At 37.9% G+C, this 24,951-nt stretch overlaps 1 protein-coding gene and 1 long non-coding RNA gene across 2 annotated transcripts in view; both read left to right on the top strand.

Annotated features, from left to right (window-relative positions):
- LOC134795333 (uncharacterized) overlaps positions 1-24,951 on the top strand; it is a 313,715-nt gene that overhangs the window by 62,172 nt on the left and 226,592 nt on the right. The window lies entirely within an intron of this gene.
- The window catches only part of LOC134795304 (prolactin-releasing peptide receptor-like), a 54,168-nt gene continuing 45,940 nt past the window's right edge, over positions 16,724-24,951 (top strand). The window contains exon 1 of the mRNA XM_063767119.1: positions 16,724-16,742. The gene's annotated coding sequence lies outside the window, so the exon portion shown is untranslated. The remainder of the gene's footprint in view (positions 16,743-24,951) is intronic.

A 24,951-nucleotide genomic window follows, 5' to 3' on the forward strand; every position in this document is an offset into this window, starting at 1 on the left:
ATCAAGAAATGGTTTTATATTTAAGACGCTCATCATGTTTTATAGACTTATTTAATATGTAGAGAAGGTATCCTATAATACTAAAGAAGGTATCGTAGGTATACACCTACATTTCCATTATCTGGTTTTCTCGGCCCGCTTAATATTATAGGTACTTAAAATTAATTATAAGCATTCACCGTTCGCCACGGAACCCCTACATAAAAACACAAAATAACTACACACATGGCAGGCATACCATAGACTATAGAGCTTATGTCAGCCTTATCTTATCTTGAATGTCATTTAGGACAGATGATGTCAATTACCTTAAAAATCTCACCTGGCTTGTATTATCAGTTTCATCTGGTGCGTGGATGAACGAAAATAATATAAAGCTAGGAGTTTTGACGAAAACAAAATATATTGCACGCCCCGCGGTACTTGCGACGGGAGATATGGCCGTTCCGCGGGTTTGTAACTTTTATCTCAATTACTCTGAACATATACTTCTACTTCAAAGATATTTTTTTTTTCTATTTCAAAAAAATCTCTAAAATTATATTGCAGAATAACTGAAAATATATGAACATTATGCAAGTTTTCGTGTTTTTTTTTTATATCAAGCCAACGTCAACCTTTTAACGGTTAGTCTGCCATTGTAGGTAAATATACTCTAGTGTCGTAATTTCGTAGTATGTATAGATTATCTTTTTACACGTTATTGCACAGTCAGCTTAAGGGCCTACCCACACCAGCGTCTCCCGAGGATCGGCGTCTAGCCAACTCTATAGCTTCTGCTCGACGCAACGTTGGCGCAACTGCGCAGCGACGCCATTTTCCATAGCGCTGACTACGCTCAAAACACGCTAAACTCTAAACCATAATTACATTCCAAAAAATGTTCCCACTGCAATAATTTGTTTGTAAAATAGTAAATTCCTTTTTATAAATAAAAACGCTAAGATAACTAATTTATTGGTAATTTTACGCCTACGATTTAAAAAAGTACTTTTATTTACTTATTTTTACATAAATACAAGACGCGCTAGTAAAAAGGCAACATTGTCTTACTTTTTTTGGAATCTAATTATGATTTAGAGTATAGTTTGGGGTGGCCCTAAATAGTAGCGGATGATATGTACAATGCGCCAAAAGTATATCTGCCACTCTGGAGTACTTTTCCAAATAGAGGTACATATAGATACGTACTACAGTAGTACGTATAACTGTACAGTTCGCGTTCAAAAGTATCTGTCAAAGGTGGCCACTGACGAGCCTTCCAACAGTCCAAATAGCGTGGCTGCAATCCAAAATCGGTCCGTGAATGTCAAAAACGTACAATGTTTAATATTAGGATGCTGTCCATTTGGATGAATCCATTGTAACGGCATCCATTTGGAAGGGTCAGTGGCCTGCTTAATTATCATACGTGTAAGTCACCTATCTCTTTTTGTGAAGTTATTACCTAGATACTTTTAAATTAAAATAGTACCCAACTGACGAATCTGTATAGTGTATATGTATAGCATTGACATTATTTTTTGTTTACTGAAATAGGTTCGTCCTATCAAACATCAAACAAACGTATTTTCGTGCGCAGTATCCATTCTGTACATAGGTTTTAACATTTTATTACCCGTTAAAGTAAGTAAAGACTTATTTACAAAATATAAGTAGGTACCATCTACATACGAGGCTAAACCTACGTCATATTTTGCTGCCTCATTTTGGTGGTAAACACACATAGGTACCGTAAACTCACCCAACTATACGGCTGTCCCATAGCAAAACCCAGTAAGTGCTTCAGACCAAAATTTACAGGATACGGTAAAAACTTAAAATGTGTCAGCATCAAAAAATGTTTTAATTTTTAATAAAAAAATGCATATGAATGGGTTGATTAGTAACTATTGCATGTATCAACATCAATATTATATAATAATATTGTATTTGTACACGTTTTATGCCCCTTACTAACATTGAAAATGTGAGCACCGATGTTTTGTGTTACATTTTCCCACTCCAATACCTAGTAAGTGCTCTTTTTAGGTGTGAATCTTGTATATCACTTATCAACATTCAAGACATTTCGGGCTTTTTCCCACTAGTTACCACCAAGTTATGAACAGTGGTAACAACTGAGATTTTTTCTCACTTTATAACACTGTAACAACTGCAACAACAATTTGTCACTTACTAGGTTTTGAAATGGGACAGCCGTATAGTCAAAAAAATTCACAGATTTCGTGCCTCACACGACTATCGAGCACATTGGAAATGAATCTACGGAATTCGAAAAAATATTGTCGCTGGGCGACGAGAAACTCTGGATAAGGAAAAAGTTACAAAATAAAACTACAACGTTGAATGATAATTATTTTATTCTTAGACTAACACAAGTATCCTGGACATAACGCATGTGAACAAACAAATAGCAAAATTTCCACACGCGTATCCAAGTTTGAATAATTGTCGCCGCGGCGCATAAGTATAGGTACATATTTCATTTTTCGATTAATAAGCAGGATATATTAATGTTCAAAGTACACGAAAATTATTACACGGCAAATCCGTAGTCAACTCGAGAAGTGGTGATCGGCAGCGGCCCATTTGCTGCAAGCTATGAAATTTTCTTGACAGCAGTTTGACGCGACGAGAGAATACCATAACAGCGTTTGTCTATGTTGCACCAAACCTGAGTTCCAATAGGTACTACCAGGGTTCAGCATCAGCTATCTTGGGTAATGCTCTACCATGTGCTCATCATGACGAATCGGGTGTCCAAAACAGCGTGTGCATATGTTGCACCAAACCTGAGTTCCGCTAGGTACAACCAGGGTTCAGCATCAGCTCTATCTTGGGTACTACTGTCCTAAGTGCTCATCAAGACGAGTCGGATGACCAAAACAGCGTGTGCCTATGTTGCAACAAACCTGAGTTCCTTTAGGTACAGCCAGGGTTCAGCATCAGCTCTATCTTGGGTACTACTCTCCTAAGTGAAACTTTTATTTTGTGTTTCTCCCTCTCCCTCTCCCTCTCCCTCTCCCTCTCCCTCTCCCTCTCCCTCTCCCTCTCCCTCTCCCTCTCCCTCTCCCTCTCCCTCTCCCTCTCCCTCTCCCTCTCCCTCTCCCTCTCCCTCTCCCTCTCCCTCTCCCTCTCCCTCTCCCTCTCCCTCTCCCTCTCCCTCTCCCTCTCCCTCTCCCTCTCCCTCTCCCTCTCCCTCTCCCTCTCCCTCTCCCTCTCCCTCTCCCTCTCCCTCTCCCTCTCCCTCTCCCTCTCCCTCTCCCTCTCCCTCTCCCTCTCCCTCTCCCTCTCCCTCTCCCTCTCCCTCTCCCTCTCCCTCTCCCTCTCCCTCTCCCTCTCCCTCTCCCTCTCCCTCTCCCTCTCCCTCTCCCTCTCCCTCTCCCTCTCCCTCTCCCTCTCCCTCTCCCTCTCCCTCTCCCTCTCCCTCTCCCTCTCCCTCTCCCTCTCCCTCTCCCTCTCCCTCTCCCTCTCCCTCTCCCTCTCCCTCTCCCTCTCCCTCTCCCTCTCCCTCTCCCTCTCCCTCTCCCTCTCCCTCTCCCTCTCCCTCTCCCTCTCCCTCTCCCTCTCCCTCTCCCTCTCCCTCTCCCTCTCCCTCTCCCTCTCCCTCTCCCTCTCCCTCTCCCTCTCCCTCTCCCTCTCCCTCTCCCTCTCCCTCTCCCTCTCCCTCTCCCTCTCCCTCTCCCTCTCCCTCTCCCTCTCCCTCTCCCTCTCCCTCTCCCTCTCCCTCTCCCTCTCCCTCTCCCTCTCCCTCTCCCTCTCCCTCTCCCTCTCCCTCTCCCTCTCCCTCTCCCTCTCCCTCTCCCTCTCCCTCTCCCTCTCCCTCTCCCTCTCCCTCTCCCCTCTCCCTCTCCCTCTCCCTCTCCCTCTCCCTCTCCCTCTCCCTCTCCCTCTCCCTCTCCCTCTCCCTCTCCCTCTCCCTCTCCCTCTCCCTCTCCCTCTCCCTCTCCCTCTCCCTCTCCCTCTCCCTCTCCCTCTCCCTCTCCCTCTCCCTCTCCCTCTCCCTCTCCCTCTCCCTCTCCCTCTCCCTCTCCCTCTCCCTCTCCCTCTCCCTCTCCCTCTCCCTCTCCCTCTCCCTCTCCCTCTCCCTCTCCCTCTCCCTCTATCTCTATTTCTATTTCCACCACCACAAGAATGCATAGATTGTCGAATAGTGCGTTATCTACGCCCGTCTCAAACAGGATAGATAGATTTAGACCAAGAAAAATCTGCAGCGATTTTGAAAGCCCACGCAGTGCAAGTGTTATTCTGCCGTCATAATCCCGATAATTCACAACAAACACCGATAACGAACTCTGCGAAACATGAAGTCATAAATGTCCTGTGAAAAATGTCGTTCTGACTTTTTGACTATTTTAAGGTTAGGCTACAGGGCAAACCCGTAACCCGATCATCTTTGTTTTAGGCTCAAATTGTAGCTGACTAAATTGTCCAGAGCCGTTTTTCTCAAATTTTTGATATCATTCTTCGTTTCCAAATTATCGAGCACCAAAATCAAAAATTCGGAAAAAATTGAATTTTATTTTCACTATTTCGACCATAAGTTTTTTTGTTTTTGACTTTCTCGAATAATTATTTTTGCACCTTGCAGCTCTCGTGATTATGCGTCTTTTGAGCCTATTTTTTAATATCATATCTTCACAACTTTCCGAGATATAAGGGGATCGCACTTTTTCGTGAAATCGGACCGTATACTGGAGCGAACGAAAAGACATTTCCAATGTCAAAATTCCCAACTATGGGTCCAAAACGGACTAGAATATCTTCGTTTAAGTGTGATTATTATTGACGCAGTTTAGAGGCAACAAGTTTTTATAAATAAGAGAAAAACAGATGAAACTAAAAGAACATTGGATACTGAATGACTAAAGGTGACATTCGGATTTCGACTGCACCCAGCATTACTGCTGCAGTATTGCAGCGCGATAATATTTGCTGCCGCAATACCAATACAAATGTATCACTGCATCATTGCTGCCATAAATATCAAAATTCCGGGCGCGAGATAAATTGGAATGCATCAAAAGAAAATGAAAACCTTAACATAAAAAAACCTAAGTCATTCAAAAGTCAAGTATTGTTCATCTCCATCTCTATTACTCTGATATCTGAGATGAAAACACACAAACCTTTACAGCTCGTAGGCCCCTCACAGCTGCAATGATTACCGGGCTTTATACGTACGATAGCGAATAAGCCCCTAATCTCATGATACGTTATCAGCTCGTTGGGATTTAGACGTATTTGGCACTCACGGTTTATTGGATATGCATAACCATATCAACAGGTAAGGCGACTTTTGATATGCGTGATCTTTTTTACATCTGAAAATAATATAATGTTTGCATAACAGAAACAAAATGTATTATGTTACTGCTACCCAAAAATTGGGACTTGCGAACTAGGAGTGACGGATTGAACGTCATAATCGCGGCAGTACCGTGGTGGCGAACTTCACTCACTTTACCCAGTTTTTTTAATTGATCCTTTGTTGGTCTTAAATAAATTTAATTTAATTTTAATTTTTAATTTTTATCAAGGAAATCAACAGATACAGCGGTGACATCAACGCGGCAGCAGTAACGTCGCAACAAATATGTAGCTGCAGTTGACATCCGAATGTTACCTTAAGGCTTAAGGTGACGTTCGGATGTCTAATTATTAGATCAATACTTACCTCTATATGTATGATCAAAGATGTCTGAGCCCGGGCCGGCGCGTCCGACACCTCAGTTTTCTATAGAAAGCGTCACGTGATCACCGTCAACTGTCATAGAAAAAGAAGTCTCGGGCGCCCCGGCCCGGACCCGGACCGTTATAGCGTGAGTCATCCTTTACGCTACGCCCACAACAAATCCCACCTGTTCCAAACAAATCCCACCTTGCAAACTTCAAAAACAGAAGGGAACTCAAAGTTTCTAAATAAAACTTAGGCAGTAATTTAAGTTTCCAAAACATTTTCCCGTTCAAATACTTTTGACAGGTGATCTAGGTTACGCGTTCTGCGAAAACTAATCGTAGCCTTCTTTACTCGTAAAATGTTTTGTCTCAACTAATATAATTTGACCTCCTAATAAGTAACATTTTATAAGTTACTGGAGCCCATAATTATACAGTACTGGTTTCCTAGATTAATTTTGTTTTTGAAATAGGGTAACTTAGCTTCTTAATAACTTATAATTAAAATTGTTTAGTATTTGAAAATCTATTTCTGTACATTTAATAATTAATTTAGGTATTTTTGACTATAATCTTTTGGCCTCTAGACAGTTCCCGGCCACTTTGCAATCAAGCCGCGGATAACTGATTTCCAGGTGGCTGGCCACCCACACTAGCGTCTCCCGAGCGTCGGCGTCTAGTCTACTCTATGGCTGCTGCTCGACGCAACGTTGGCGCTACTGCGCAGCGAAGCCATTTTCCATAGCGCTGACTAGACGCCGACGTTCAAAAGACACTAGTGTGGGATAACAAGTCGTTGTCATACAGAAGGAGGTATTCGTTGTAGTCTTCTCTCTCTTTGATGTAAGAATGATTTTCTAAAATGTTATTCTACCAAACCGGTATAGGTAGTTAATAAGATAATTTATTTATTTAACATGATAAGATGAGCCAAGCATTTTAATATTAGGACCTTCAGGTAGAGAGCATACCTTTCCTCGCGCGCCAATTTGATGCCTATTGCCTATGCCATTATAGAACCTTGTTGCTTGAACTAATAGACAACACATGACGATATCACCCAATAAGCGCTGTCGTAGAATATAAATAAGTTGATTCATTATGGAATGGTTCTATAGTGGCCTAGGAATTAAATTGGTTGACAGTACCTATTTTCTAACACAAACTTACTAAATATAAATATAGCTGGTGAAGCCGAATAAGAATTATGAACAAGGAAAAGTCGAACAACCCAAATCTATTATACTTCGGTTACACGAAGGCAGCGCCATCTGTCTTACCCTTAATTAATGGATGTTAATGGGTCATAATGGAAAAGATAGCTTTTCCTTTTTCACCCATCTTTATCCGTACAGGATAACATTAACACTAGACCCTACTCATAGTGTTGTGTTCCTGCCGGTGGTGAGCATGGTTTTAAGTTAAATTTCGAAGAATCCTTACTTACTTAGTTAACTCTTCAATAAGGACTGTTCAGTTTACTAAGCCCCTTTTAATCTGCTAATTTAAAATCAATTGACGTACAGCTCACACCAATTATAATTATCAAGCCCTTATTCATCAATTGCAACATACCGCAAAAAGGGGTGAGTAGGGTCAAAACTGAAATTCAAACCTCGATAACATTTTATTTTTACATATGAAAACTGAATGGTGTATATAATAAGTGTTCCGGACGTTTGTATTTTAGTTTTTATTTTATTTTGGGTAGTTCCATTTCATAACTTTGACGATAAAGAGGAAAACCCACCGTAGTGCCTCGTATTTGGGGTGAGAGGGGTTTTCATACAAAGGTGATTTTGGAAGATTGTTGGATCGATTTTTTTTTATTATGCGTATTACTATAGCTCCATTTTAAATTGGAATACATTATTTTTGTAGCAGTAGCCTTAAAATCCCTTCTCACCCCCCTCACAAACCTTCTCTCCCCATTCATAACCCACCTCTCCCCGCGAAACCTACTCACCCCGTTTTACGGTATTTTGTTCCCTAATAGTCAAATATTTTTCCCGCAGGAGCTAACATATTTGGAACATTGCAGGTTAGTTCTGCAATTAGGGTTAAATTTTTCAAGTTAAACGTTAACAAGATAATTAAAACATTTGTAGAGTATCATAGGTTTACAGATTTTACAAAATTCCGGCACAGAAGCGGCCCAGAAACCGAAGTATTGTCATGTAATATTTAATTCTTAAATACAGAAAAAATACCCATGACTCAGGAAGAAATATTTGTGCTCATCACATTACACAAATAAATGCCCTTGCCGGGATTCGAACACAGGTCCATCGGATTCATAGGCAGTGATCCCGCCCTACCCACTAGGCCTGACCAGTCCGGACCGGTCGTCGATATTATGTTCAATATCAAGGATGGTCACATTAAAATCAGGGCAGAAACCTCACAGTCTCAGAGATCCAATTTTATGTACGACATTATTTTAAAATGGTTAATTAAATTAATAATAAACTCAGGAGTGTGTAGTTTAAGTAGATACAATATTGTTCTTGTGAGACTTGTGAGACGTTAATGAATGTAATTAATATTTTAGACCCTTAAGCAGATTACGCTACCTTGTGTGGGTGACGGGTCTTACTTAAGTATCAATTAGGGGCTTATTAATTATGACTAAAGAAAATAAGACCCTATATAACATATTATGTGAATATAATGAATAGGTACATTTTTAGTTAAAACTTTTTTTCTATAGACTTTTTTGGTACCTTTTCAATTTTCGTAGGCAGGGTCAATACCAACTAGGCTAGAAGGATATTACTTATACCAATAAATAATATATATTTTTGACTTTATATAAGCGAAATAATTTAAAAATTGGAGAATGCACAGAAAAAGGCACTTTACAATATAAACAATATTCATTGCAATATCGACACTATTATAAAAAAATGACAAGCTATTGGCAAAGTATCAAGAATGTTCGCGTCGGTAACAAAATTGTTTTCACTATTTCAGTAAACGAAAAATGTTGAATTTCAGAGGAAACGGTTTGATTTATTCGGACATGGAAAATGAATTTCATGTCAGTACAATATGTTTTAGTTTATTTTATCGTCTATCAGAAAAGATACTTGTTTACAATGTATCAACAAATATTCTTATTCTGATTTTACGTGAGAAACTTAGACAATTTTTCCGGTATTCCCTTGGGTTTGCACTGGCTACATCCTGAGATAATTATTTTGCTCTCGTTAATGTTATAACTTTATTCATGTGATTATTTGTACCTAATGAGTTTTTCGGAATTATTTGTCATGTCATGTGTCATTGTTAGATCTACATGGATTAATACTACGTTAATATATCCGTACGTACCTATTACCTGTAATTATAACAACGTAGGTAATTAATCATATAAAATGAAAGATAATATTTTAAAACGATCGGCAAGAGGCCAAACAAAATGTGAAACGAACATTCTAATTAAATAACAATATTTATATTACTGCAACTATTTATATTAAGCCATTTCTATCAAGTGATCGGCGATCACGTGATGTATTCCATAGAAAACTATTGTGCGATTCGGCCTGGACCCGGACCCAGATCAGAACCGAACTTTATCATTCCAGTCATCCTTAAGATTATACGAATGCTCGGTTTTCCTAGGATAGCGGATATTATAGCGGCCGTCTCCATACTAAATAATACGACTAAATATGGATGTCGTAGTATTTGTATGGAGACGGCCGCTATATGACGGCACCGCTATCCTAGGAAACCAGAGCATTAACGCAATCCAACTAGCGACTGAGATCATAATGCTATCTCCTTTACTCTTGTTAAGACCAACCAAGAGTGAAAGAGATGGCATTTTGATCTGACTCGCCAGTTAGTTTTGCAGCAAGTATAGATGTAAATCTATTTTCTCAAAAATGGACGGCAAAGTCGACTTTGCCGTTTAAAAAATAGGTTGCGAAGCGCGTAGTTTATGGTCAGTCAAAAATTAAAAAGTTAAAAACATTGCAGTCTCGATTTTGGGACTGCAATGTTGCATACAAATTCCATTATTTGTCGAGTTCCAAACTTTTTAAAAGTTGAAATGGCCATATCAAATGAAGGCACAGGCCCATTAAACAGCCAAACAGATGATTAGTACCGCGACTATTTAGCTGTCTCAAATAGGTTGGCGTATTTTCGGCAGAAAAATACACTTTTATTTTTTTATTCAAAAAATAAAAAGGCGGCAAAGCTAATTTTTTCAATTGTTTCTACTTTTTTCTGTGAAAATATATACGTAAGAAAGTTGCTTTTGTAAAATATTTCTATGATATTTATATTTCTTGCACCATTTTTGAGAAAAGCACTATATATGACTCGGCTAGAAGGCTACTTGCTGGCTTCGGATTCAATTAAACGGACTCCCAAGGTCGTCCGTTTAAAACGAATCCTCAGCCTGCAAGTAGCTACTTCCGAGCCTCGACAATAATGTAATATTATTTTAGCGACATTTTTAACAATTTTAACTAACTGCTGAATAGATGTACGGCGCGATTCGGGAAATGAATCTCTAATTCACTAGATATGAAATAGTAAAGATATGTGACGTTCCACGGCAAAAGGTACCATTGCCGCGGCTGAATATTGGAGCGGCGTTATTAATAGCGTAAGCGCCAGCCGCCACAAGGTACCTTTTGCCGTGGAACATCACATATCTTTACTATATCATATCTAGTGAATCTCTAATTCATTTCCCGAATCGCACCGGTAGTTTTTGACACCGGGTTTAGTAACGTACATATTTAAATATCTTTATTTAGAATGTTTCTCTCTAAAGTTATAAATTATTCATCTCATCCGACATTCGGTTGAAATTGAGGACGCGCCATAAAAATCAGCGGGACGTAAGCCGCGTGCACTTAGCCGTATGAATGATACACTTGACCCATATTGACGTTCAGGGCTTTTATATCCATGATCAACGCATCAATTCTTGAGGAGCTTCGCATAAGAGCGGTTGCTTCTACGGTCAAAACTCGGATCCTTAACTTCTTTGGACACGTGTCTCCGCGAGACGGAACATCTATAGAATGTCTAGTTGTCTAAGGAAGAGTGGGAGGTGACAGGGCTAGAGGAAGATCGCCAATGAAATGGACCGACCAAATGAAAGCCAGTGTGTCGGCCACAGTAAGCGAATGCTCACGGAAAGTAGCTCTACGGGAGGAATGGCGACGTGTCGTTAAGCGAGTCGTCGATTTAAAGTTTACATAATGGCCACGACTACTCTGTCAAGAGCAGGGATGTTGCGGATGCAGATTTTTTGACATCCGCGGATGCGGATGCGGATATTTAAAGGCTCACATCCGCGGATGCGGATGCGGATGTCAAGATTAGGTACTTAAAAAAAATCAAATAGTACATTTTTAGTAATTTTTATTTAAAAAATATGAAACGGTTAGTATTTGAGCAAGAATATAGGTGCGTTATATTTAATAAACAGTAACTTGGCCGACTTTTCTGGATCTAGACGATTTCGTTACCTATAGGTAATAATGAAATTACCTAGCACTTACGTCGCCGCTAAGACGTTCCTGTACCGACTTGTTCGACATCCGCATCCGCATAAGCTCCGCATCGATTTTATGCGGATGCGGATGCAGATGCGGATGTGGAAAATAATGCGGATTTTCCGCGGATGCGGATGCGGATGCAAATATTCGCAATATCCCTGGTCAAGAGTGTAACGAAGAAGAACAGGAAGAAGACATATGATATAATAGTACAGCGAAGTCTTATCACGAACAGGAACCCAATTCAGATTTCACAAATTGTTACGGTTTTGAAATGGTTTTGATACCACGTTCACGGTGGTCTTGGTGAATGGCTTGCATCCATTTAACCATTTAGCGTGAGCGATCTTCAAGATCGTATGAAAATAAGAATCAAATTTGTTCTTAGATATGTAATTACCAGACAGAAGTTATTGTGGCATAAACAAGTGTTTGAGGAAATGAAACATCGATAAATCTGTTATCGATAAGTCTGTAACAGATTAATAATTAAAAGATTTAATTAACATCTACTTTCTGTAAATTACCGACAAATTTTAAGAACCCAAATCAATTCCAAACTGGTACATTATTTCTTAGTTTACAGTGCCAAAAGAATAGAAAACTAACGAAATATCAAATAAGATATTGAACGTGTTTCGTACTACGCGGTAGCTATGTTACTATACAGTGTTATAAATATCTATGATAAAGTTAAGGTATATTCGTTAACAGACATGTCGATATTTCATTTTGTCAATCACTTTATTTAGCCACAATAACTTCTATGTCTGGTAATTACGCTCAGGGGAGCGTGGTATAACAATAAGATGGTAGAACAATAAATCTTCATTAAAAATAATTGTGACACAAAGTTATTTATCCGGAAAGAAGCCATAGGGAGTCGGCGAACAGAATAGATTAGTCCCAAATTGGATTTAAGAAAATGAATAGCCAATCAGAATAATGGCGTAGGAAAATAAATCAATTTTAAGGCAATGTACGGTAACTGGGCAGATATTATTAGAGTTCAGTTACACTCAGGGGGTATTCACCCTGTCGCCATAGTACGGGAATCATTTGAGTGTATATGTGCGCACAACATATTTACATACGCATGAATGTATGCATTAGAGGCCAGTTCAAACTTACAGTTGATATCAAAATGATATCTAAATTATGCCATGTTCTCATTCGCCCCCGTGCATCTCGCTCGTGCTAACACCAGTATAGTCGACGTCAAAGATATGTTTACACTTTTGCACCTTACTCCTTTGTAATAAGGCGAAAAATGTAAACATATCTTTGACGTCCACTGTACGCCCAAGTCCGAGCGAAATAAACACGCGAATGATAACTAAATTCAGTTTAGGTTGGTGCAGGTTTTTCGGCCGCGCCAAAAGCGAATTTTCAGTAGTGTCCGGTGTTTCGGTTTCGGCAGGTTTTGGCATAGAAATCATATCTCAGCTGAAGGTTCATTCCCGGCCAAAGCTAGAACAAAACCGAAACTTTGGTGTCAATTTCGGCTCAGGCAAAAAAACCGGTTTATGTCGGACACATACAAAAACCGGATATTTACACCTAGATGTGTTTTCCACTTGACTATTAGACAAGAAGCACGTTACTCATGTATGGATATCGTAATTATCATCAATCGAAACTGTTCTTCTCTTATCGCTCGTATGATCGGCTTTATCGTGTCGTGTATTATTACGTGAAAACGACACCGTATATATTGTCTAGCTTATCCTCCTAAAACCGCTATACAATAAAAAATTCAATATTTGCCATTGAAATTTAAATGTATCGTATAGGAAATAGAGTTGACTTTATTTTAGGACTTAGGGCTAATTTTACTTTGATGCTGCAGCTCGGAACAGCCCTCTGGTGTTAATCCCATAGAAAATTAAAATTCGCGCCTTTTTCTACTGACAAAGTGGATTTGCCAGAGTATTTAATTTGTAAGAGTTTTAAAAACTCAACAGACCTTACGGATGCAGCAGCCTGGAAACTTTTTATAAAGCATAAATTTATAATGAGCATCATTTTATGTTTTAATTTGAATATTTCTACCGTTAAATACGACGACAGTTTTCTATTATCTACTCAAATGTTTGCGTTTAATTTTCAGCAAGCGATTACAATAGGAAGCTTAAAATGAAGATCCAGTAAAAATACCCGATTCTCAGCGTTCCTGGATCGTTTTGAAGTTCGCTAAGAGAGCCTAAAGTCCATTTGGTGGCATAACTACACTCTAGTTCTTACTCGTAAGCGACTATCATCATGCTTTTTAACTCTGGCCAAAAACTTGGTCCTATTATAATTAATCAAGTTTCTTCCTAATGTTTTTCTTCACCAAAAGGGCCATAGCCAAGGCAAATAAATATATAATATAAAATGATATACTGAAACCTGCTAAACGTGTGCTAAATATTTCTTCACGAGTCATACCCGCGATTAATTAAGCCGCTCACCCGCTCCGTGCCTCCTGTGTTAAGTGCTAGGGGAATAAGTCGAACTCAGAACTTTTCCGAACTGGATATTCTTAATAAGACTTGTCATCTGTCAAACGTCAAGTGTCAAATATCAAGTGGGTCCTGGGAGACCAGGGGCCCGTTTCTCAAAAGCTTGTAACTTGTAATACTAGTGGATGTCACTTTTTGACAGCTTTTGTTAGAAAGGGACTTCCACTTGTATTACAAGTTACAAGCTTTTGAGAAACGGGCCCCAGACGCTTCCGTATTTGTATATACATTCACATCAATAAGAATCAATAAAGTGTCATTTTTATTAGAGGTTTGACGCTTTTAGAATCAACTTTCTTTCAGTACTTCACTTTTTTCTGTTTTTTTATTCATTATTGGGAAACAAACATCGAAAAAACTTACATATGTTTCTTCTTCTTCTCCCTGCCTTATCCCACGTTATGTGGAGTCGGCACAACATGTTTTTCGCTTCCATCACAGAATAAATAATAGTAGTAGGTACAGAAGACTCACTCTCTAACAAAACGCGTCTGTTACGGTCAGGACAGATATGGCCGCTAGGTGCTGGCGACAGCGCCACGCGCGGCTTATGGCTAGCCACCAAAATTGGTGTGGAACGGATGTACTTGTAGCTACCTGTAGCAAAGCGACGAAATCGCGGAGTGAGCCACGCCTGTTTCCATTCTCCTCTGTCTTTCTTTCTCATATCCTCTTTCACACAATCCATCCATCGTTTTTTGGGTCAACCATTCGCTCTCCGTCCATCAACATCAACTCCGTCATCCCTAACAAATATAGAAAACACATAAGCCATAACCGTTTCCACTTATAGAATAATAACATTTTTAAGCTTAGAATAAATTTAAAAGTGGAAAAAATTACTGTCTTGGTTGAGACTTGAACTCACGGCCTCTGGATCGATACTCCAGCGCTCAGCCATCTGAGCCACCAAGACCTCATCCATAGCCAGCAAATCTAAACTAATTAATATAATTAATGGAAAAAAAATGGAATCTTGAGCGTTGCGAGGGTTTCAAAGCACGAGGGTTAAACAAAATTTGCCCCCGAGTGAAACACAAATTTTTCACCACACCAACCCGAAGCAAATATTAAATGTAAAATATCAAACAAAATGAAACCAAATCAAATCCAAATAAAAAAAAAGTAAATTCTACCAGCAAACATAAGAAAACTACTCAAAATTTGCATTTAATCAAATGCCTCACACTGCCTCACATGTATTGTGAATAAAATGCAACTTTGCTATCAGTTTTTGAAGTACAATGTAAGTCTGTCCGAGCTGGTGTGGTGAAAATTATGTTTACCACTTGTTAGAATGCCTATCTACTGAGGCGCAGATGAGTGTACAAGAGAAGAGACGTGCGGGATAAGCTTGATTAACCAATAGCATTGGTTAATCCAGCGTAGCGGGAAAGAGATGTGGATTACAGTACGTCTCATGTCATCTCCGCTCATTTTCGTCTCAGTCCAAAGGCCTTATGCGTGGTGGAGTAAATTGTATATATCTATCTAATACCTTTAAAGAGCAATTCTTGTTTATTTATATATATATTTCCGGGATCTCGGAATCGTTAGAGCGATTTCGATGAAATTTGCTATATGGGGGTTTTCTGGGGCGATTAATCGATCTAGCTAGGTCTTATCTCTGGGAAAACGCGCATTTTTGAGTTTTTATATGTTTTCCGAGCAAAGGTCGGTCTCCCAGATATTTGTCTATTATTGCAGAAACTTAAGAGTCAAATCTATAAAATTAAGGGCCAGTCGCACCGAGCACACTTAGCGTACATCAGCGTCACTTGGCAGTGAACTACGAAACTTCGCATACATACCACCGCCCACACTGTTAACTGCCACAGGAGTGTCGCTGTTTGTACAATAACATTACGCTTTAACGATGACAGACTCTTTATTGCAACCAACCCTTAGTATCTAACGGCAACGCCACATTCTGCTCTCGTATGTTTCTTTTCTCTTAATAAATGTGTTAATTATACAGGATTTTGACTCTTGGAGACCCTATACATCTCTAAATATTATAGATTTTACTTGTGTTTTTGTAACTGTATTATTTTTTAAAATTACTATTATAGTTTTAATTTATGTAATTCGACGTCAAGAGACCATATACATCTCTATGTAATTGTAATACGTTAGTTTGAATTGGTAGTTGCAGTTACTTATAAAATTGTTGATGTATTGTTGTTAGTTTTGCTTGTATGTAAATTCAATGTTGACGTGTAAAAGTGCCCTTATTGTGGCCTATTTGCTGAATAAATAAAAAATAAGAAGATTAAAGTTTGAGTTTTGAGTTTGACTTGATTGAAGTTTGAAGTTTGCAAACTTTATCCCTAATACTATTACACTTTAATGAAGACAGATGCAATAAATGGAGCTGAAACTTCATCTTTTCCGCTCTTAAGGTGTTGCGGGTTAAAAAAGATGTTTACTTACAAAGATTGATTACAAATTCATCTCGGGGATACTAATGGGGGTTTTTATCCAGAATAATATAAAGCGGGGTTTTATAATGGCTTAAGTACGTACTTGAGAAAAGGTAAAATGTAGGTGCACTGTGTGTTTATTCTGAGCCATCATGACCTAAAGCACAGAATAAATAATATTACTAGGTACAGAAGACTCACTCTCTAACAAAACGCGTCTGTTACGATCAGGACAGATATGGCCGCTAGGTGGCGACAGTGGCTCGCGCGGCTTATGCTAGCCACCAAAATTGGTGTGGAACGGATTTACTTTTAGCTACCTGTAGCAAAGCGACGAAATCGCGGAATGAGACACGCCTGCCTAAAGTAAGGTCTAAGCAATTAAATAGGCTTAGAAACTTAGAGGAGAGATAAGCAGAAATAAAGAAAATACGAGTACATAGAATTAATTCGTTTATTAGTCCTTACCTAACAAGTAAGCACGTAAGAAATATTATAGGACAGTGTCGCAATGGAGCACCAGATGTACTGTAAAATAACTAAATAATATAATGTTTCTTTTTTCCAGACAAAAAGGCAATATTCAAGGCGACTGAAAAATAAGGGTAAGTTGTTTTATAAATTATTCGGTTAGCAAACAAAGACAAGAGCGGTATTCTGAATTTGAAATACTTACTTAAGTAAAATTTTTGACATTGATATACATATATGATTCCTTGTGCATATTTGTGCGCGCGAGATGCATTGCATTGCGAGTCATATAAAGGTCGTATCGTATCATAACAATAATATATCAAAACGTTAACAAGATTAGAATACTTCACCAGTATATAATGTTAGCTCCAAAGGTATCCATTTTTCATGAGAGATCACATATTTACTTTTAAAAGAGGTATTTTTACATGCAAATAAGGTCAGGTGGGCTAAGAGAAACATAGGTACTTTATTATTCTCGGGGCAAACGTATGAGAAAAGTCCTAATTTATAAGTTAATATTATTTATGTTTTAGTTTTATTTTTGTGTTATCATTTAGTTTAGTTTTTAATATTTTTAAGTATATCTGTTTATTTTCCCTGCAAGTGTCCCTCTTGGTTCATAGTTTATCTTACCCCAGCTAATCTTGTACTTTTTTAATCGGTGCGTGCACATGTAACTACCTAAATAGGAGTAGGTAACTTAATACATATACCATAACTAAAACTTGCTAAAACTAAATGTAAATGTACTTATAAAAACAAAACTTATGAACCAAATTCGCTGTCAAAATGATATAACCGCCTCTTAAAAGAAATGTCAAAGTTAGTTAACACTTTACCAATCTTGGAAGCGAACTATAATAGCCCAATTTACATTTATCTCAAGTTCTGAACTATTTGATTATGATCACAATCAAAGTCAATTACCTAATATCAATTTGCGGTTGTTTCCGTCTCTCGCTTTGGCTTAATAATTTAAATACCGATTGGCATTTTTCACTATCATTTTTCATCTAATTTACTAACATTTAATTTAGCTTCTTCGAAACGATTGTTAACGAATATAATAAATAAATAAAATTATTATTATTATTTCCTTTATTCAATTAGGGTCTTAGGTTAGGGTTTTACAATGTGAGTATAAAAGTAAAATATAAAAACACTTACAAAACATAACAAAAATATAGAAACACATTATAAAAAACCTAACCTAGGGTGCCGCCGGCAGCGGGGCAGGATCCAAGCTATTATTATTATTATTATTTTATTATGTATGGGCTTACTCTTGGCCACAGACTAGCCGAGGCGTAGACGTGGCCTACGATGGAGCGAGCTCGCCCAGAAGGTGCCTGTTCACTCTCATCTCATTATATAAAATATTTTAATTTGTGTTTTTTAAATAGTCAACCACACTAAGTTACTACATATATAAAATTATAAACCGAAGTAGATGTCATACCTACTAAAAGAGTGATCAAGCCCTCCAGTGCTTTGGCCAGGTAGCCTAGGAGGTCCAGGGCCTTAGCCGATTTAGCTGAAGACGCCATTGGCTTCCGCCACTAGAGGGTTTGGTCACTTTTTTTATTTATTATACGAGTATATCATATTTCAGTTCAAGTATATGTATAATGTTAGTAAGAGACGTATCTTATGACGTGATACAATAGTTTTACATTAATACCTTAATTAAGTAAACAGTTGTACTTTAAGCAATACATTTTAGCAGTTGTAGATTGACGTTGGTTGCAGGATGTCACTTGCTTTTTTTTTTTTTTAACATAGAAATCTGAGTCGGCCGGAAAAATCCGGCCCTATTTCTCATTACCCTAAAGGCAAAAGTTTTTATAGCTAGTACAACCTAATACTAACTATTTATACAATACAATATTTTCAATAACCTAACACTAATCTAATACCTTACTTTTAGCTTTCAACTAAGTATATTAACAATTTCCATGAGCTATATTTTACAAGACCATATTTACATACATTTATTTTAAACGCGAAGCAAGTGCATTTGGGGTACTTTTATTTTTATAGGTAGGTACCTCTCAGTGGCGGCGTGTCCATAAAAGCCGATTCCCACCGGCTTGCCTGTTTTTGGACGTTTGAGCAGAGTTGTAAAGGAAATATGTGCGCCAAATTAGCCCCGGCTTGCCTATGGATATGTTTGACGCGCCGCCACTGGTACCTCTGTAGTCCCGTATACGAAAGTGTAGGCAAGTGCAGCATGTTAATTACTATGACATACTACAGAAAAACATAGAAAGGGATCTACTGCATAACATCTTCCGCAAAAGAGAAATATCACTTTTGGCACCAAACACTCATTTTGATGAGCGCCACATCCACATATGCTTCGGCGACTACAAACAAAAAGGAAATAGGGACGGCGTACCAACAGAAAGCGAAACAAGAAAACCGGCGAAGTGCGAGTCGGGCTCGCGCACGAATGGTTCCGTACCATTACGCAAAAACGGCAAAAACATCATGCTTGTTGTATGGGAGCTCCACTTAAATATTTATTTTATTCTGTTTTTAGTATTTGTTGTTATAGCGGCAACAGAAATACATCATTTGTGAAAATTTTAACTGCCTAGCTATCACGGTTCATGAGATACAGCCTGGTGACAGACAGACAGACAAAGAGACAGACAGATAGACAGACAGACAGACAAACAGACAGACAGACGGACAGCGAAATCTTAGTAATAGGGTCCCGTTTTTACCCTTTGGGTACGGAACCCTAAAAAAAGCTATGTTGTCATAAGGGCTCCATAGATATGACAATTTGTATTCGATTTATCAGCGGCACTTCGTTTGACAACATTTGCCTTATTAGCACATTCCACGAGAATGTCGCTTACGAAATGTTTTTACCTTGTACGAGTTGTATGGCAGCTGACTCAACCGAATGTGTAAAGCTCGAACACATACTTACAATTTACTATCGAACCATTATTATTAGAAGAATGCCATTTCGTAAGCGACATTATCGTGCAATGCCCCCTAAATTTCCATTTGAGTTTATTGTGTTGATTGCTGTGTCTGTAGAGCCCATTATAACAGCCACCGATGAACGATGAGTCTATTACAACGATTTCTCATAGGTACAAAAAATCGATAAATCTGCGCAAATCGGTTTGCACAGATTTACCGCTACAATATAATAGTTACATGTGTAGCCAGCATTAGGCCCCTCTCTCTTGCAAGAATATTAAGGTTCAATTTCGGGAAAGGAAACCGACAAAAACCTCTTAATCGAAGTTTTTGTATAGGCTGAAAGCCAGAAGTTGTTTCCTTAAGTACATGTATTGGAGGCCGATTTGGCTCAAATAATTTGACATAGTTTCAGCTTATTTTGATACGCCCTTGGATCTTGTCGTCAGAAAGCGTATTCTGATGGTATTTTCTTCAAACAGAACCGTAACTTTTGGCACTGTCATATCATATCGACAAATCCAGATCAAATACGTAACCTGTTGTCTCCAGGTATTTCACGTGCAACAATAAGTTCGGTCGCCATCAGATATATCGGAGCGGTCAAGGTGCTCACAAATATCTGAACACGCCCCTATATCGTCAAGGCATTGAGTACGTGTTTAGATGTTTTGAGCACCTCGGCCGCTCCGATATCTCTGATGGCGACTGTACAACGGAGTTGCATTAGCGGTAAGCGTTAGCGGCCCAAGATAGGTCCGCGCGAAATGCAGTCTGGGGTCAAAATGACGATCATTGATAGAAAACGCCAATCTACACAATCGGCTCGATTCGGAAAATGAATTAGATTTCTACTAGACTTCAACAAGTTACGATACGGATAATTTAAAGATATTTGTAAGATAGATATGTCAAATTTGACGTTTTCGCGATTCTGGAGGTCCTCTTGAACGATTTCGACAAGTTATGACTTAGATATCCAAGTCACATCTAGTCGATATCTAATGTAGATCTAGTTGATCTCTAAATCGTCTCAAGATCTTGTGATTATCTCGAAATCCGAATAGGCCAGAATGTATGGAAATAGTCGTGTGACTTTCCGTAGCATCCGACATCCCGATTTATTTTTTCTTTTCGATCGGCCTTTGTCGAGCTACGCAGAGAGGAACGCTATCTGTCTCTATCGCACTAATATAGATGAGTGATAGAGAGACAATACCATTTCGTTTCGGTTTCTGCAAACGATTGTCATCTTGACTAGGCCCCCAGGACATCCAGGGTGCGTGGCCAAAATGCCAATCGTTTACGCTTCGTAGCGAATGAAACGCAACTGTCACTGTCGAACTAATATGGAAGAGTGATGGAGACACAAAGCGTTTCGTTATCGTAGCGCAAATGATTGTCACCTTGTCTAGGCACCCAGGAATCGTCTCGAAAGATCTTTTTTGCACTAATTGGTCTCAAGAATCAGAATAGGCCTCAAGGGCAAGTTATTCATCTTAAGTACCTACCTCACGTGTTTTGAAAACTTGAAACCATTGTTGAAAACTCTCACGTAGCTCTTAAGTATGAATAATAACCGGTATTTATGAATGTTTCCTACGGAGCATATTAAATTTAAGGGCGAAAATAATTTATGGGTTTAATCTTGATTAATTTTGTTCTTAGATTAATTTTAGGTAGGTACCTTAAATCTATACTCTGTCGTTGTAACAGTTCATTTATTATGTTGATTTTTTGCCGCAAAATCGATCTCATGGTTTCTAATCGAAGCACTATTGAATACATACATACTATGTATTACATAGGTATATTAAATAAGTAATTTATTAAGCAGTATACAGGTTGTCCCAGAACTACCACGTCACAGTGACACCGGAGGTAGGTCAACTCAAGAGGAATCTAACCAGCCTAACATGATCCCAGTAAAAGTTGCACGGTTTTCAAGTTATTAGAGAATTTTCCCCTTTGTTTTAACATTTTTAGTACAAAGAGGAAAATGCATCTCAAGAAGGCCCTCTTGACAGTCCGATCCTCTCCCATTCTGAGTAGGTAGAATCGGACTTCGCTGGTTTGAATCTACATTAACCCTAACAAGAATTTCATCTATCTCATAATATACTTACTTACTCGTGTAGTTTCTTATTCCTACTTACTACCCAATTAAGATTGATGGATGGATGTGTGTGTGATTATAATTTATCTTAAAAACAATTTTATTTTTATCATAATATTTTTATCAAGTCGACTGTAATCTTGTTACTTATTCCGTAAATAATGTTTACGACTTGGAAATGACTCCATTTTGCACTCGGAACGGTTGATCTCATGAATACTTCTATTTTCATCGCTGCCTTGTTCATCCTTATGTGTTATTGGTATAAATAATAGCTTATAGTCTGCCTACACAGCGCTTGAATCTAAGCACGAACGTAGGTCTAAAACGCAGTTTAACTTTGTAACAATTTATGCACAAAATGCACGATTTTACTTTTGGGGGAAGTCATTGATTAGGTACTTCTTTTTGTAAAAACTTACAACAAATTAAAATACTAATTTTTATCTAGGAAATTTTGTTCTATGCAGTTAAAATTTGCAATTTTGGAGGCCAACACACGATTTTATTTTATTACTTTTATTTAAAGGACATGGTGAATAAAGTGCTAATTTGTTATGTGTCGAGACTCTGAGAAACATTATAAATCAGAATTGTAAAGGGTTAAGCACTTAGCCTTACGTCCAACTTAAATTTGCATAATTTCAAGTCTAAAGTCTGAAGCCTAAGTCCTCACTATACTGCATGAATAATGAAATGGGCACTAAAATAAATGAAGGTGAAGTTAGGGTTTTGCCCTAAATACGATATTTTATCCTCCTCTGAAGTCTATCTTTATATATAGTATTACATATGTTCAGCGTTTGTATCTTATTTATATGCGTTGTCTTTAGTAAACTTTTCAAAGCTGATAATCGAAATAATTTCTTTTAAATAGTGATTTAAAAACATATTAATGGGAAAACGAACTCTTTGATATAATAAAAAATAAAAAGATTATAAGGTTCGAGAGAGTCATTCGTTCTATATATAACTTAAGAACACGTGAATCACTAAAATAACTTTTTATAGAAATTATTATTTTAACTGTAGCGTCCCAATATAACTATGATAGTATTATTTATGTTGTTAAGAATCTAGACTCCTTCACTAAGAATTCTGATGTCCATTATTACACTATTACACTAAAAATAAAAATAAGCTTGCTATCAGAAAGTTTCGTGTCCGTAAAAGTAAGTACAAAAGTCATTCATTAAGCAATACATTCATTTTTATAACAATTTGACGACGCTTTAAGATTACCCTTTCCAGCTCTTTCCATCAGCAACATTTATTTAACACCAACCAAATACAAAACCGCCTGGATCTGTCACTGAACGACCTGACTTTAACGTACATTATTTGATCGTGTAATATTTCGTCTACCCTCAAGTGGCTTAAGGAGCCATTTGAGGGTAGATTTTGTTTACTTTTATTTAAATATCTAAAGATAGGCACTGTCAAACAGTTCACTCGCACGGATCTACAGACCTGTACCTACTTTCACGTTCGCATATTGCTCGTGTATCGATATTTCGGCTTCACTGGCTACACTTAATGTAAATATTTTTGTTCTATTCTATGGATATGAACGTAAAAAATCACGAGTCTTTTTGAGGCAATTTTTATTTCGTATTTTTTTTTTCGTCGAGATCGCAATTTCACTGTAAGTATATAACCTAAAAATCTTCCTGTGTTACAACAAAGTATGATATGTTCGTAACTTAACGAAAAATTACATATTCTTTTCTCGGGACAAGTCTTGATTTCGTTTTTCTTTCGGTCCAAATGAGGAGCTCTAGAAACCAGCCAAATTGTATCCAAATGTAACGAATAACATCGACAACATAATAAAAATCGGAACAAATAACTTGGTGCCAAAAGTAAAATATTATCACATATTGTATTTTTATACGACCTACGTACCTAGGTTTCTTTGAAATATAATATTTTGCGTGGTTACCTATTAATTAGGTCACACGTAAATACTTAAGTGCATTGAGGTAACTTCGAAAGCGGGTTAAGTTTGAAAAAGGCAGATTTCCACTAAACTAGTAGCACTTTCTACTGTAGCAACAATAAGCAACATTGCCTTAGTAAGCGTTGCAGGACGAGTAGCTTAAGTGTTGCTAAAGTATAGGGCATGCTGAATTTTATAGTGTTCATAGAACCGGTACTGAAGACCCGGTACTTTAGTAAAGTATGAAAGTTTCTGGTTTTGTAGGTATTTGCCATTTTCAAAATCACCCCGCTTTCGAAGTTATCCTTGAATGCACCTGACTGTTATAGTTGAGTGCCTACATATCTTGGAAGGTTTTACAATACGTATTCAATATTTTGAAAAGCGCATGCGGGAGAGCAGCGTAGCATATAATTTCATATTAGTCAATTCAATTTTGCGCCACTTTAGACATGAATCGGTTATTCGCTCTACGTTTTAATAGAATTGATGGGTTTCATACTACACAGTGCATAGAATAGTAATAAGCGCATGCCATTTTGCTGCATTAAATGTAGGTAAAACCTTTTATGGTTAGGTACTATGATATGGTTATATTTTTGTCGATCTTATTGGTGATTAGGTATAATGGTATTATATAGTTAGTTATGAGGCCTTGGAACTCTATTTAGGACATTTGTGTAGATTTTAACTACACTGAAAAGATTCCGTTTGTGAAGGGTTTAAGGTTGAACCTTCCCTTCACTCAAAAGTGATAAAATCGGGTTACTTTGTATGACAATTTCCTTGTCCTTGACATATTTGTATGCACTTAAAAACAGCCCGTTCTTTACTTAACGTACGATATTTTTAAGGAGTTTGATTTCTACCTACATAATTCCGTACCATGTCACAGTGTAAATAATATGAAATTCTCATAGATAAGTACTGATTGTAACTGTTGTTGTCTTCAGCCCAAAATACGACCAATCTTTAATCAATTGTTTTTCTTTAAGCTGTATCTTTTACTCAAGTGTGCCAATAAAGAGTATTTTATCTATCTACAACTACCTCCTTAAAACCTCCACAATCGGTCTAAATATTTAGTTATGTAAGGCTTTCACAACGCCTTCAATTCCGAAGTCTTATTTATTGTAAATGAAAACCTCATGGTGCAGTACAAAGTACATTCTTAATATACTTGAAAGCTTTTCCTCTTGCAGTGATTTTTTTTAACGTTTCTCAGACAAGTCTCTTAACTTTTTTTAGTCAACGGAGCTCTTGTTGCAAATCCCTGGCTTAAGATGATTGAGGAATTTTTTAGCTCTATAAACAGGTTGATAGGTAAGGAAGATAAATAATA

This window comes from Cydia splendana, chromosome 12 (assembly GCF_910591565.1).
Source record: "Cydia splendana chromosome 12, ilCydSple1.2, whole genome shotgun sequence".
Classification (NCBI taxonomy): domain Eukaryota; kingdom Metazoa; phylum Arthropoda; class Insecta; order Lepidoptera; family Tortricidae; genus Cydia; species Cydia splendana.